The sequence below is a fragment of the Ursus maritimus genome, unplaced genomic scaffold (assembly GCF_017311325.1).
Source record: "Ursus maritimus isolate PB19 unplaced genomic scaffold, ASM1731132v1 scaffold_13, whole genome shotgun sequence".
Lineage (NCBI taxonomy): Eukaryota > Metazoa > Chordata > Mammalia > Carnivora > Ursidae > Ursus > Ursus maritimus.
The window spans coordinates 60,879,707-60,895,748 of NW_024423675.1; positions in this window are offsets into that span (position 1 = coordinate 60,879,707).

The following is a 16,042-nucleotide window of genomic DNA, read 5'->3' on the forward strand; positions in this document are numbered from 1 at the left end:
CAAGAGTATCAGTAAGATGATCAGTAGGAAAATTGCTCGCTCCACTTTTGCAATTCTCACACACCACTATGTGTGTCTCCTTGGAACCGCCTTCCACCCAGAAACTTATTAAATTGGTAGAGGTATTAAATAGGTATTAAAATGGGAAAATGTTTAAATGCATTGTATCAGGGTATATGTGAATTTTTTAGTTTTAGTTTAGTGTTGTTTTGTTTTCATCTTCTCTGGTGTTTGTGGTTTGTCGACAATGAGCATGTATTACTGTATTAGCAAGGCTCATTGTTGCAAGCAGCAGAAACTGACTCTGGCTATCTACCCTCTGCAGGGCAAGCAGACAGGCTAGAGGCTCAGGGAAGAACTGATGCTGCAGCTTGCAGAATTCCCTCTGCTTCAAGGGGAACATCAGTCTCTTTTTCTCTTAAGGCCTTCAACTGATTGGGTGAGGCCCCCCACATTGAGCCCACACACATTGTTGAGGGTAATATATATTTTTAAGATTTCTTATTTATTCATTTGACAGAGAGAGACACAGCAAGAGAGGGGACACAAGCAGGGGGAGTGGGAGAGGAAGAAGCAGGTTTCCCACTGAGCAGGGAGCCTGATATGGAGCTTGACACCAGGACCCTGGGATCATGACCTGAGCCGAAGGCAGATGCTTAACAACTGAGCCACCCAGGCGCCCCTGTGGAGGGTAATCTGCTTTACTCAATGCCTGCTGACTTCAATGTTAATCTCATCTAAAAATACCTTTACAGCAACATCTGGACTAGCCTTCGACCAAATATCTGGGTACTGGGCCCTAGCTGAGTTGAAACGGACAATTAACTATCACAGCAACCAGTTGCAGAACCCAGGAGCTTGCTGGAATCCTGCCAGCCAGAATGTGGAGGGAGGGAGAAGCCCGCCTACGGTGAGAAGCGGGGCTCCGTGCCTCACCACTCCTCCATAATGGGGGTGCCCAGACAGAGGAAGGGAAGCTAAGTGTTGCACAGCTCCAAAAATGACAAACATTTGGCACAGTTATAAACAAAAATCTTTTTCTCCTCACTAAGGGCTTTCAGGTTCAGCAGCAAGCTTTTAGTGAGATCGGAGAATCATGAGTCACATTAGCAGAATTTTGTGACTAAACCCTGTAACCCGGCAGCTCCTGCACCTGCCATGATTTCCCCTCACAGACTCTTCTGTGTTGAGCAACCGCATCACGAGCCAGATGGTGGGTGTCACCCACACCAGAAACCTGGGCTTCAGCTTCGACCCTTCCTCTGCCTCAGTGCCCACATCCCATCAGTCCCCAATCCTATTGTCTCAAATATCCCTCCTCTCTGTCCCTGTGGCCACCAGCCTGGCCCAGGTTTTCATCACGGCTTACCTGGACTAGAACCTGAATCTCCCAGTTGATCTTGCCTCCCATATTCCTTTGTCTGCCACCTCTAACCGTTCTCAACAAGCCCTCAGAGTTGACCTTCTAAAAACGATGAACACCCTGCTGTTCTGAGCCTTGCCTGTCTGCCTGTGGGTGTCATCCCCAGAGAGTGGGTCTCATCCCAAGTGTGTGTGTCCCATCCCCAGGTGTGGGTCCCATTCCCAGTGTATGGGTCCCATCCCCAGAGTGTGAGTCTTATCCCCAGAGTGTGGGTCTCATCCCAAGTGTGTGTGTCCCATCCCCAGGTGTGGGTCCCATTCCCAGTGTGTGGGTCCCATCCCCAGAGTGTGGGTCCCATCCCCAGGTGTGGGTCCCATCCCCAGAGTGGGGTCCCATCCCCAGGTGTGGGTCCCATTCCCAGAGTGTGGGTCTCATCCCAAGTGTGTGTGTCCCATCCCCAGGTGTGGGTCCCATTCCCAGTGTGTGGGTCCCATCCCCAGAGTGTGGGTCCCATCCCCAGGTGTGGGTCCCATCCCCAGAGTGTGGAGACAGGCAGCACCTTTCCCAATTCACCAGACACAGGGGACTCCTGACACAATTTTCTGATGTTTTGAGATAGACAGAGGTGCTAAGCTGCGTTGTGTCCCACCACAAATGAGAATGGAACACATTGACGCCAATAAAAAGGCAGAAAGTACAAAATTTTTTAAAAATTTACTTTTCCCACCTGAGGAGATAAAATGAAGCTTAGATTCACTTTCTGGATAAAATGTTCGCTCAATGTATAGCCCCTGTTGTATATTCCCTATTATCTAAATACATATTTATGGAACCCTGTCTTCACCTTTTATGTGTTCATTTACACACACACTCAGTCATTCAGCGAAGCTTCATTGAGCGTTTACCATCTGGCTGGCACTGTGTCAGGCCCTGAATGCCCCCAGATGTGTCCGAGAAGGCCCGTCTGTCGCGGTTTAGCGCACACATCAGTTCTTCCTGGCCACGGGCCTGGTATCGGGGTAAGATTATTAAGTGCCTCCCGCAGTAATAGGCACCCATCCCGCTGGTAGTCTGCGAGTCCAAACTGTTATTTGAACATTTTATTGGAACTCCATACACAAAAAAATTAATAAAAATATGTTTATCTCTTTCACCAGTCTATTAAGAAAGATGAATGGCCAAAGCAATGCTAGCCTAGAATTGAGCCACTCAGTAACTATTTATCATTTTAAAAAGAAAAAAAAAAAGCGTCTCTTGGCTTCTTTTTCTGCTCAGTATGGTAAATCCATCACCTAAGCTTTTTCCTGTCTCCTTATTTCCATTCTGATTTCTGCAGATGCCAGAGGTTACTGAGTGACTTATCTTTAACAGATGGAACAGTTACTCAAACTCTCCAAAATATTTGATAATCGTGGAAAGAAGCACATTTGTGAGACATTATTCCACGCATATAATTTTGGCTATGCCACTTTTAGTGGGAAAAATAAAACATCCTAACGTTTCTCTCAAAACACCCACCCAGCTCATTTTTTAAAAACATAAAGCAAGTCAAACACCCATCTGTGTCCTGCTCTCTACTAAATAATCCTAAAATCAAGTGGAAAATGGCAGCGGGTAGCAACCAAACCAAGACTTTGTTTGTTTTGATATAGTTGGAAGCGGATGATTTACATCAATTGCCAAACGTTTATTTTCTTTCCGAAATTTAAACTTCCATCCTCATGGCAACAGCGCGTGTCAATGATCTGAAAATTGGGACAGCCACGTTTTTGGAGCCAGCTTCCCTCACATGTCAGTCTAACCAAAATACCCTTGGTGGCTTCTGCACTGGCAAAATCCAGGCTGGTGTTCCCAAAAATATTAGTAATCACCAACAATGAAATATCTATGGGGAATTAAACGGCCTTCCCAATCAGGTTTCAGCGGCCATTCCAACTACCTTCCATGGCCCCTCTGTTTGGCCCTCCACTCTGGTCATGCTGTCCTACTCCCCAGTCCTTTACTATAAGCCATGTACATTCCTACCACTGTCCTTTCTTGGCCTCATCCTGGGCCTGTCCACCCTAAAAGAAGGCTCTTTACTTTTCTCACCCTCTAAATAATTCCTCTCCCTTTTTCAAAGATGAAGACCGGTGTCACCTCCTCCTTGAATCCTCCCTCGACCACGCAAGTTCACCGTCTTCCCTTCTTAGAAGGGACTCTCCTTGAGTGAGGTGGGGGAAGGGAGACCCTTCACTATCTCATCATCTTTAAATCTTGGCTGTTTTAACAGCGTTCTAACAGAGCCTCCAGTCATGAATCACTTTCTTCTAAATTTCACTCTTAGATCTACCAGAGTGATCATTGTAAAACAAATTTGATCGTGTCCTTCTCTTGCTTAAAATCTTCGGTTGTAAATTCTAGAATGATGAAAGATCTAAAACTCAGGTTCTAGAAATATGGCAGAGTGAACTAATGCAAAACTTACTGCCAACCTTATAACATTTTCACACAGAGAAATATTAGATAAAAGATAGCAGAAATTATTTTGAATGCATAGACGAGCTCAAAAGCTCCAGGTGTCAGAGTGAGTAGTAAACTTACAACTCGATGCCTCAGATGTGGGGTGAGGGCAGGAATTAGATCTGGATATGGGCCCCAAAGGCTAGGGATGGGATTTTCACACTCAAGCAAGGGCAGGAGACGTATTCTTGGGCCCACAGGAAGCAAGGAGCTGGAACCGAGATCCTTAAACAAACTGAACCCCTGAACAAGCTGTCCTTTCATTAAAAAGGAGCTAAAAAACCCTCCCTACTTTCCCAAGAAACCAACAATAAAGTGAGCTCTGCCCGTGTCCTGGAAAAACACTTCCTATGAAATACTGAGGTTCCAAACCTGCACCGTGCAGGGGTGTGGAGTTGAAATTTACATTCCCGTCATTATGTGGGAATTTCCAAGCTAAACTTTTGGCATGAAAATTAGTCTCAGGCTGGTGAAACTTCTAGTTGCCTAGAAGAAGAAAATATAAACTACTCTCCAGGGATATTTTCTTAGTTGAAAATATAAGTGACTTTCTCAGGGGAAAAAAAAATCCTAAAGAAATAAGCTCACAAACAAAAATTATAAACCACAAGAGAAAACTCACCAGAGACACGTCAAACAGATTAGCAGGAACCTGAGATGATAGTGGAATTGGAGAGACAGGGTAAAATAAGGGCGCTTAAAATATTTAAAAAGATGTAGAAATCATCATGAAAAAAATAGTACTGTGTGACAAGATCCAAATAGCTCCTTACAAATGAAAAAAAATCATTTTTGAAATGGGTAGATTAAAAACAGATGTTAGACAGAGCTGGAAAAAAAGTCTTATATCAGGCGCTTGGCTGGCTCAGTTGGTTAAGTGACTCCCTTCAGCTCAGGTCATGATCCTGGGGTCCCAGGATTAAGTCCCACATTGGTCTCCCTGCTCAGCTGGGAGTCTGCTTCTCCCTCTGACCCTCCCCCATCTCGTGCATGCTTTCTCTCTCTCTCTCATTCTCTCTCTCTCTCAAATAAATAAATAAAATCTTAAAAAAAAAAAAAAGTCTTGTATCTTGAAGAAATTTCCCAGACCACAGCACAGAGAAAGGTTTGGAAAAAGGGAAAATGGGTTAAGACACCTGGAAGATAAACCAAGAAGGTCTAACATACATCAGTTAGCTTTTGCTGCGTAGCAAAGCACCCTGTGCTGTTATTGATTTAGGGCTTCTTGGCTCTAAATTCATACTTTTTGCCAGTGCTGTGAAAATGGATCTGGGCCCTTCACATATTTAAGTCATATTTAAGTCTTATTTGTCCTTTGCCAGATGGCTTGATGTTAAGCTTCATGAGCACCTGGGAAACACTGCAGAAAGGCAGAGTTGTTCTTCCTGGTTCTGGTGTGCTTGCAGTGTGCGTGGCTTCCCCAGCTGTCTGCACCAGCACCAGAGTCCCGGCAGGCTTGCTGCCTCTCCAGTGTCCGGCTCCCGACCTGCACAGCGACCAGCAGCACCCAGGGCCCAGGCAACAATAGGAAATACACCTGCTAACAACAACTGGAATGAATAACAGAACGTCACTGAAGATTTTACAGACGTTAAAATAATAATCGGGGAGGGGCATCTGGGTGGCTCAGTCGGTTAAGCATCCAACTAACATAACATAATAAAAATTATTATTAGAAAAAAAGCATCCGACTCTTAGTTTGGGCTCAGGCCACGATCTCATAGGTAATGGGATCGAGTTCCCTGTCCGGCTCCACACTCCGCCGGGAGTCTGCTTGAAGATTCTCCCTCTGTGCCCCTCCCCCCACTCGTGAGCTCTCTCTCTCTCTCTCTCTCTCAAATAAATACATAATTTTTTAAAAGTCTTTAAAAATGATAATATGGGAATATTATTAACAATTTATGCTAGTTAATTTGACAGTTTAGATGAAGTGGAAAAATTCCTTTAAAGACACATATTGCCAAAACTAACTAAAGGAAGAAAGAAAATATAAATAAATCTGTATCATCTAAAGAAATTGAATTTGTAATTTTTAATTTTCCCACAATGAAAATTCTAGGCTTAGGTCTTTGACTTTACAATGAATTCTATCAAAACTTTAAAGAAGAAACAATACCAGGCCTACATAAAGTCTTCAAGAAAGTAAAGGTGGAGAGAACACTTCCTAACTCATCCTCTGAGGTTAGCACCACCCTGCTCTTAACACCAGTCAACATCATTCCAAGGAAAGATCTATACTAGTCGTAAGTAAAAATGAAATCTTCACAAAATGTGATCACATCGAATCCAGCAATGTCTAAAAAGGATAGCATATTCCTAATGAAGTGGGGTTCATCCCCACTTGCGTTTCAGGAATACAAGTTTGGTTTCACATTGTAAATAGTAGTGTAATTCACCAAATCAACAGACTGAAAAACTAAAAATGTGATCGTATCAATCGACACAAAAAAGCCAGTTGATATAATTCAGTACCTATTTATGATTTAAAAAATCAATTTTCAATAAATGAGAAATAGAAGGGAACTTCCTCAATGATAAAGAGCATTTGTGAAAAACTTAACATCATAATTGTGGTGAAAAAAGAAAGTTTTCTATCTAGGATTGTCAGCAAGGCATGTATAACTACACTCATCGTTTCTAGTCATTGTTCCGAAGGGTCTACACAGTATGATAATGTAAGAGCAAGAAACAAAGGACATAGAGATTAGAAAGGAATAAATAAAACTGCCCTTTTTTTCCATGGATATCATTGTCTAATACAGAAAATGTTAAAACATTCTAGAACTAATATGTAAATTTAGCAAGGTTGTAAGATATAAAGCCAGTCAACAAAAATCATTTGTATTTCTATATGAATGAACAATTGAAAGATAAAATTTAAAATGTTTATTCACAATAGCATCACAAAACCTAGGAATGAACTTAAAAGACAACGCCTTAAACCTAAACATTGAGCATTATAAAACACTTCCGGGAGAAATTAAAGAGAACCTGAGTAAAGGGAGAGGTTAATCATTCTTGTGTTGGAAGATTTGAAGTTGAGATGGCAATTCTCTCTTATTAGATTGGTCCGTGGATTTAAACAATCACATTCACATTCCCAGAATTTGTTTTTCATAGAAACCAACTACAAATGATTCTCAAATTTATCTGAAAATGTGAAGCACTTTGAATAGTCAAAACAGTTTTTAAAAAGAAGAAAGTTAAAGGGCTTACATTACCTGATTTTAAAACTTAACATTCACTGACAATATACAAGATAATGTGCTATTGGCAGGTTAGACAGATAGACCAAAAGCACAGAATAGACAGCCCAGGGATTGCCCCATAATTCTTTGGTCAATTGACTTTGCAACAAAGTTGCCAAGATGATTCCCTGGAAGAGAGAAAGCCCCTTCAGCCAATGGCGTCTGAGTCACTGGTTGTCCCAACAGAAGAAATTTGAACCTCAACCTATGTCTCATACCTTACATAAAAGTTAGTTCAAAACAGATCATGGATCTACAGGCAAAAGCTAAAGTCATAAAACAAATGAGAGAATCTGTGTGCTCTTGTGGTAGGCGAAGATTTTTTAGATGGGACGCAAACTATAAAGGAAAAATATAAGTTGGACTTTGAAACTAAAATGTTTTGGTCCCTGAAAAATAACATTAAAAATGAAAATGAAGGGCACCTGGGTGGCTCAGTTGGTTAAGTGTCCAATTCTTGATTTCAGCTCAAGTAATGATCTCAGGGTCCTGGGATCTAGCCCTCCGTCAGGCTCCGAGCTCAGCGGGGAGTCTGCTTGAGGCTTTCTCTCTCTCTCTCTTCCTTTGCCCCTCCCCCACTCACACGCATATTCTCTCTCTCTCTCAAATAATGAATAAATCTTTAAAAAAATGAAAAGGTAAAAAAAGTATGGAAACGCAAGATACAGACTGGGAGAAAATATTTACAAAACATCTATCTGATTAAAGAACTTGTATCCAAAATAGATGAAGAATCTTGCCACTAAATAATAAGACAAATGACCGAATTTTAAAATGGGCGAAAGATTTTAACAGACACTTCACATGGAAGAGTTACAGGTTACTCAACATCACTAGGTATCAGGAACGTGCAAGTTAGAATAATGAGACACAACTACATCCCCTCTAGAATGATGAAAACCAAAAGGACGGACAGCATTGTGTTGGTGAGGATGTGGAGCGACTGAAAGTCTCATGCATCTGTGTTGGAAGTGGAAAATGATACAGTCATTCTGGAGAAAGGTATGTCAGTTTCTTATAAAGTTAAGCATACATCGATCAGGGGCCCCTGGGTGGTGTAGTGGGTTGGGTGTCTGATTCTTGGTTTGGGCTTGGGTCATGATCTCGGGGTTGTGGGAATGAGCCCCATGTTGGGCACTGAGCTCAGTGAAGAGTCTGCTGGGGTTTCTCTCTCCTCCCTCTGCCCCACCCCACACTCGTGCACTCTCTCTCTCTCTCTTTCTCTCTAAAATAAATAAATAAATCTTTTTAAAAAAATACACTGATCATAGGATCACTCGGTTTCATTTTTAGGTATCTATCCAAGAGAAATAAAAACATATATCTGGAAAAAGACTAGGCTGTCATGTCCATCAGAATACTACTCATTAGAGCCCCGAACTGGAAAGAGTCCAAACATTTATCAACTAGAGAACAGATAAATAGTACCACGTCTGGGTAATGGAATACTACTTGGCAATAAAAAAGAATGACAGCTAACATGAACGAATTTCAAAAACATCATGCTAAGATAAAGAAGCCAGCCACAAAAGAGACCCAGGTGTCCCAAGTTATTCACCTTTTTTTAATTCCCCAGCCAGACACACAGAAGGAATTCCACGAACGCTCACTGAATAGTGATTGATGTGAATCTGGCAAAGCTCATTTAAAACTATAGCTGGATATGGGGCACCGGGATGGCTCAGTTGGTTAAGCGCCTGCCTTCAGCTCAGGTCATGATCCCAGGGTCCTGGGATCGAGCCCATGTCGGGCTCCCTGCTCAGCAGCAAGTCTGCTTCTCCGCTCCCTCCCTCTACTGGTGCTCTCTCACTCTCCTTCTCAAATAAATAAAATCTTTACAAAAAATTATAGGGGCACCTGGGTAACTCAGTCAGTTAAGCATCTGCCTTTGGCTCAAGTCATGATCCCAGGGTCCTAGGATCGAGCCCCAAACCGGGCTCCTTGCTCAGCAGGGAGTCTGCGTCTCCCTCTCCCTTTGCCCCTCCCCACTCTCTTGCATGTGCTCTCTCTCTCTCTCTCAAATAAATAAATAAAATCTTTAAAAACAAAACAAAAAAACTCTAGCTTGATACCACTTTTAAGGAATGACCCTTTACTGGTTCTTATCTTTCCTTGTTCCTTATTTATAAAATAAAAGAATCCTTTTCTTAAAGTGTTAAAGATGCAACTCACACCAACCACTTTCCATGACACACAAAAAAGAAAAGCACGGTGTCTTTGGAATCACCATGGGTCAAGATGCCCCAGCCTAAATGACAGCGATTTGCATCTGCATAATCTCGAGAGGGCCCCCCTGCATTCCCCAGGAGATCTGCAGACTTGGAGTCACTAAAGCTGTCTATGCTAGAGCCACAACTGGGGGCCTCCACACCCTGCCATCCAGAAGTTTACAGTACTATACTACTGTATAAAGTTATATTTATATAATTCAATTAATTATAATAAATAAACTTAAGGAAAAAGCATAACTGGAGTAATTAGAGATTAGCTGCTACTAATGCAGGGTCGACAATGAGGGAGGTAAAGGAAAACACACTAGGAGAAGACAGGGAAGGATGGTGGGCTACATCCCAAAGCGGACGCCAAAGATACCGGGTCAGTCTGGACCACCGATGTTGGGACTCCCTGGGGCATTCATTTTTTTTAAAGTAAGAATCAGATTTCATACTTGGGAGGAAAGTATGGATGCTTATTCATTAATCAAGATGTGCCTTATTAACTATTTTGTTCCCAGTTATTAGTACAAATTTGTGTTCATGACCTAATGCTACATAACAAATTACCCCACTGTTTGATAGCTAAAAACAGCAAACATCCATTTAGGGCACAACTTAGCTGGGTGTCTCTGGCTGAGGGTCCCTCCTGAGATTTGCCATCAGGTTGTCAACCAGGGCTGTAATCATCTCAGAGCTCGCTCGTGTGACTGTTGGCAGACTTCAGAAGATCTCAGGAAAATCCAAGCTTACCCCTGTTTTTGCAGGCAGATCCCAGCCCCTTGCCATGAGGAACTCTGCAGTGGCTGCCGGGATATCCTCATGACCTGGCAGCTGGGATATGAGAGAGAGAGTCCCAGAGCATCCGAGGTGGAAACCTCACCCTGGGTGGTGACATCCACGTCTTTGGCCCTATTCTATTCATTAAAAGCAATCCAGTAAGTTCAGCCCACACTCAAAGGGAGGGGATCATAGAAGGAAATAAATACTAGGAGCAGGGGCCCATTGGACACTATCTAGAGGTGCCTACCATAAGAGTCTGGTAGACTCCCATGAAAACTGCTCAGTGAATGAAAGAGACGGGAGCAGACTGCCGTTGGCCGTGATCTGACACTCTTCCCTGAGTCTCCGCCCTGCTGGCCTACTCCTTCCGATTTGGGCCTCCAAGCCTCCACATTCTGTGAGTCAATTCCTTAGCACAAATCTCTCTCTCTCCACACACACACCCTGTTGGTCCTGCTTCTCTGGAGAAACCTAGCTAACATACTAAGGGACGGGAGGCCCGGAACAGACTCTCCCTGAGAGCCCATAGAAGGAACCAACCAACCCTGATGTCAGACTTCAAGCCTCCAGTACCCTAAGACAAGAAGCATCTACCGTGTAAGCCTCCCGGCCTGTGGCCCGTTGTCAGGGCGGCCTGAGCTCACCAACACACCCTCCTAACGCCGTAGGAGCCTCTTCCTTCCACAAAAGAGGCCAGATCTTTGTGCGGCGTCGACTTCATGACTCCTCACACTCCACTTTCTGTAGCGTGTGAAAAAATTCGTCTCTGTTGGGACATCCTCGTGATGCTGTCAAGAAATAAAATACCACATAGAGGGTAGAGAAGCCTGTAAAAATAGTTTTCAGAAGTCAGCAGAATCCTTCGTGGATGACCAAGAAAGGCCCCCGGAGCTGTGGCAACACTGACCGTGTCAGCTCATTGAAGGACCTGACTGGGAGGGTGACAGCTGGAAAGGGTCGGGTCGTTTGTTTCTCTTTTACTCATCCTGGATCCTGAATTTATTTTTTTCTCCTGCGTCACTTGACATTTTGCTGAATATAAAAGGAAAAAAAAATTAAAACTCTTTTTTTTTTTTGCTAACTTTTCTCAGGTTTCATGTGATTTTAAGGAGCTGGTAATGACAAAAAAAAAAAAGCAAAACCTAAAATAATGTTCAAGTGATATGGACATTTTTTAAAGTAATCTTGACCCCCAGTGTGGCGCTGGAACTCACAACCCTGAGATCAAGAGTCGACCACTCTATCAACTGAGCCAACCAGGGGTTCTGTTCTGAACATTTCGGTCACCGTGTTATTAAATTATACTTCTAGGTATCTTAAATACAATCATTTTGTGTTCAAATTGCAAGTCGATTCTGTTGCTGTCTAAGGGACTATGGACTCTGAGAAACAAACTGAGGGCTTCAGAGGGGAGGGGGTGGGGGAATGGGATAGGCTGGTGATAGGTAGTAAGAAGGGCACATATTGCATGGTGCACTGGGTGTTATACGCAACTAATGAATCATCGAACCTTGCATCAGAAACCAGGGATGTACTGTATGGTGACTAACATAATGTAATAAAAAAACATTAAAAAATAATAATAAAAATAAAAATAATTTAAAAAAATAAGGGACTTTGGAGCTGGAAAAGACCCTTACAAATATAAACTTCTTTTTATATCAATTAAAAATTTATAATTCAAAAAAATTGGTTTTCATAGCATTAAAACATACAAAATTCTGCATCTTTAATGAAAGAGCTTGTTCCAGCACCACAGGACAAATAGAAAAGCTTCTCTCTCCACATCTTTCCTGACCCGCTAGGAATTCCCTTGTTTGCGGCCACACTACACAGAGCTTAGTCTGCGGCTTCCACAGGAAATCCCTCCAACATCTCACATCTATTATCTCAAAATCTTCATTTTCAGGCCTAATTTCTCTATAGAACCCTATTCCCCTTTCCAAATATCTCCTGAGTGTTTCCATCTAGATATCAGCTCTTAAGACTGAGTCAGGCTCAGCCCAGCCAACTGGGGGGAATCTGGAGCCGAGAATTTGAGCCCTCCTCCAGGTGAAGGAGATCTGAGATGGGACTGCGGGGCTACACCCCACCCCCACCCCCCAGGGGGAAGCCGGCTAAGGCACCAAGGCTAAAGGGTAAGCGGCAGACAGGAGCCGGCCAAGCAAGCATCAAGCATCAGGGTAGGAGGGGCTTGTAGAAGCATTCAAAAGTCTAACCCATATACCCTCTGATAATCATTAAAATTGCACACGTGTGCCATCACTGACCCTCACCCCCTTGCCACCCCCACTTCTGAGACTCTCCCTAAGGATTATTGGGCCATGGCCTGTAAAATTTTTCTTTTCAAAAATCATGTTAGCCCCAGATGTGCAGAAACCCAGCTGCAGAGAAAGGGAGTCAGACCTTGGGCTCCTCCCCAGCACCCCATTTTTATTCATGGCTTCACCCTTCTCTAGCAAAGGTAATATGTAACACGCCAAGAACAGTCTCTGGCACCCTGTGTGTGCTAAGAAAATGCTAGCAAGTTATTGTCATTCATCAGTAGAACCACAGCCACCTTAATTTTTCCCTTTCCACTGTAGGCGAGCAAAATTGGCCACCCCAGAATGTCTCTCTGTGGCACGTGGATTATTTTAGACCGATTGTTTTTAAGAAACGGAAGGTTCAGGAAGAATCTTTGACTTTCCTCCTAGCTGCCTAATAGAATTTAGATAAATGACCTGCTCCAGGAAGGGAGCCATCACCGTAGAAAACTAGAGTATAACGTGAGCTGGGTGTGGCAGGCAGGGAGGAAATTAACAGTGCGTTTGTTACAATTTCTATGTCCCACTGTTTATGAATGGCCCAACAAACATTTGCTTTTTTCCATCTTCCTGTGAATTACCTTCCTTCGTTTTGAAGTCCCAGACCCCTACCCCCGTCTCCTTACCTCTGGATGGCACATAAGTCTCAATTATTCTTATGGCGTCCCCATACATACACGATTAAATGTGATTTTTTCCCCTGTTCATCTGTCTTATGTCGATTAAATTCTTAAACCAGCCAAAAGAAACTTGAGGGAAGAATAAAATTTTTCCTCCCCAACACTTCATATATATGATTGGCCACTAAGTCCTGCACACTCTTCCCAATAAAATGATATGATGTCCAGGGTTTTGTTAAATATAATGGGGGAGGCAAACAGCAGGTGGGCGTAGGAATGGGCTGGCCATGGGTTGATGATATCTGGGTCTGGATAAGGGGTACATGGAAGTTCATTTTACCATTCTATCTACTTGTGAATATTTGACATTCTCCATAATAGAAATTTAAAAACAACAACAAAATTATCTCTCATGCTGATTCTTTTCTTCCCACGTCATTGTTTAGACACTGAAGGAAGCAAGAAGATACTTGATGACTAGCAATGCTGAGGAGCGTATTCCCTGGGGACTGCTGGCCTGTCACACAAGAGGGCTGTAGAGCCATGTTTCCTCAGTGCAACTGCCTGGCTGCTTTGTGGCCACCCACCTCGCAGGCTCAGAAAGTGATTTGTCACCACCTTAGTGGTGGCTCCGCATCAGAGGGGCAGATCCCATGAATGAGGTTTGGGAGAGCGACAGCTACTTTGGAATGCCAATATACTCGTCTATAATGGTCTGACTAAAGAGGGTGTGGGACACGTGAGTCCTTTGCCAGCAGCTTCTCTCCCTCTAGGCAAGCTATGCAGTGTTTTATGGGCTTGGAATCGGAGCCGGGGAAGCTAATCATGCTTTGCATATGTTTACTGGCCACCAGGCCGAGGTAGCCTTCCCCACAAGGCCAAGACGAGGAAGGCACCAGAGTCCTGGATAGGTGCTCGCATGCCTGCCAGGTTGGGCTCTGGGCTCTCCTTTCCTTTGTGACCAAATCAAGTCAAACACCCCCTACTGACAGGCACTTCCTTTCTTCAGATATAGTGATACCTTTAATCTAATTATTGTTGAATTTTGCATGCCAAGGAACAATTTTACCTCTTTAAGGGTCTTTGGATATTTCTGCTCTGATCAGCCTTGTCTTGACCTTTAAGAATCTAATGCGTGTATCATTTCTCTTAGTCCCAAGTTCCTAGGTAAGAGAGTAGGACATTGCAGAATGGTGTGGCCATAACTACTATATGAATGAAAATCTTTAACTACTAGGGTTTTGTCATCTGTCTCCTTCCCTCTCAGCTCCACCTGCTCCAATGCTTTCTACATATCACTGCCAGAGACATTTTCCAGAAACATTACTTTCAGATACTTCCTAATGATTTCTCATGGCCTCCCAAAGTCATAATCTACCCTCTTCCTATCTTTTGGCTCTATTTCCCACATGACAACCTCTGCCCCAGTAAACTTGGTCTATCTGTCATCAAGAGAATACAGCCTGAACTCTTTCATTGTTGTATCCTTGCTTACACCATTCGTTCTACATTAAAAAATTGAATATTCACCTGTTTTTCAAGATGTAGCTCAAATTTCACCTTCTTCTGAACTTTTCTGATTATACCAACCATAGGTGACAACTATCTCTTGTGGAAAAACTTAATAATTGTCAAGGCAAGCATCACTGGGGTCCAGCCTGTACAGTTGCACAGGAGACCCATGCTTAAAAGGGTTCCACACTTGCTTTAATGCTCTGCTCTTGCTGTCTTGAAAATCTTCTTTTTTCAATAAAGGAATGTCCAAAATATTTGTCAAAAATTCTAAAGAATGAATCACACAGCCATTAAAAAGAAATTAATATTTTGTGCATTTACATTTCATGTAATTGCTGTAAATTTGAGATTGTTTCAACCATCTTACTCTTTCACAAGCTTTGATCTAACTGGTTAATGTTCCCTTAATCTCTTTATTCGAATAAGTATTTACCCTTGCTTTGAATTAAGTATTTTATTATTCCATTGATCCCTCTATAAACGTGTTAGTTATAATCATACATAAATCTTTGTGTAGTTACACTAATGACTAAATCGTGAATACTTAATAGAGCCTAATAAACTATACCCTCAAATTCTAACACCTTCGAAAACTTTTAATTCTATGTTACCCTTACTGACTTTTGTATTACCCTTGTCATTCATTTTAATTCTACATATATTTTAATTTCCATGAGACCTTTCTAGTATCACTTCATAAAACAATATTCATTTATACTTATCTACGTATTATCTTTTTTGTTATTCTTCATTCCTTTCTGTGTTTCCAGTTCAACCTGGGATTATTTTCCTTTGGACTGAAGAATTCACTCTAGTGTTTTTTCTAATTCAATGCGTTAACAACAAAATATTTCAGCTAAAGATTATCTTAAGACATCTTTATTTGGGGATACCTGGGTGGTTCAGTTGGTTAAGTGTCTGCCTTCAGCTCAGGTCATGATCCCAGGGTCCTGGGATCAAGTCCCACACCAGGGTCCTTGCTCAGCAGGGAGCCAGCTTCTCCCTCTGCCTGCTGCTCCCCCTGCTTGTGCTCTCTCTCTCTCTCTGGCAAATAAATAAATAAAAATAAATTTAAAAAAGAGAAATCTTTATTTGGGGGCAGTAGTGCTGCTGGGTATAGATTTTTGTTTTACCAAGAGATTTCTTTACCACTTTAAAAATGATACTCCAATGATATTTCATTTTATTTATATTGAGATCTCAGCTATCAGCTTTTTTCTTGCGTTGTTGGCTTCTGTATTGTCTAAAGTCTTTCTCATTATCTTTGTTCTTTCGACCATAGTGTAGTTTGTTGTTTCCTGTCACTTACTTTGCTTAGGGGACATGGAGCTAATTGATCTGTGGATTGGTGTCTTTCATCAGTTTGGAACAGGCTTCTGTATTTTCTCTTCTGATATCAATTCCTCTCTACATTCCTTCTAGTCCCCTTTTAGTCACATCCCATTTATCTTTTAACTCTGTCCTGAATTCTCCAACATTGTTCGCTCTGTGT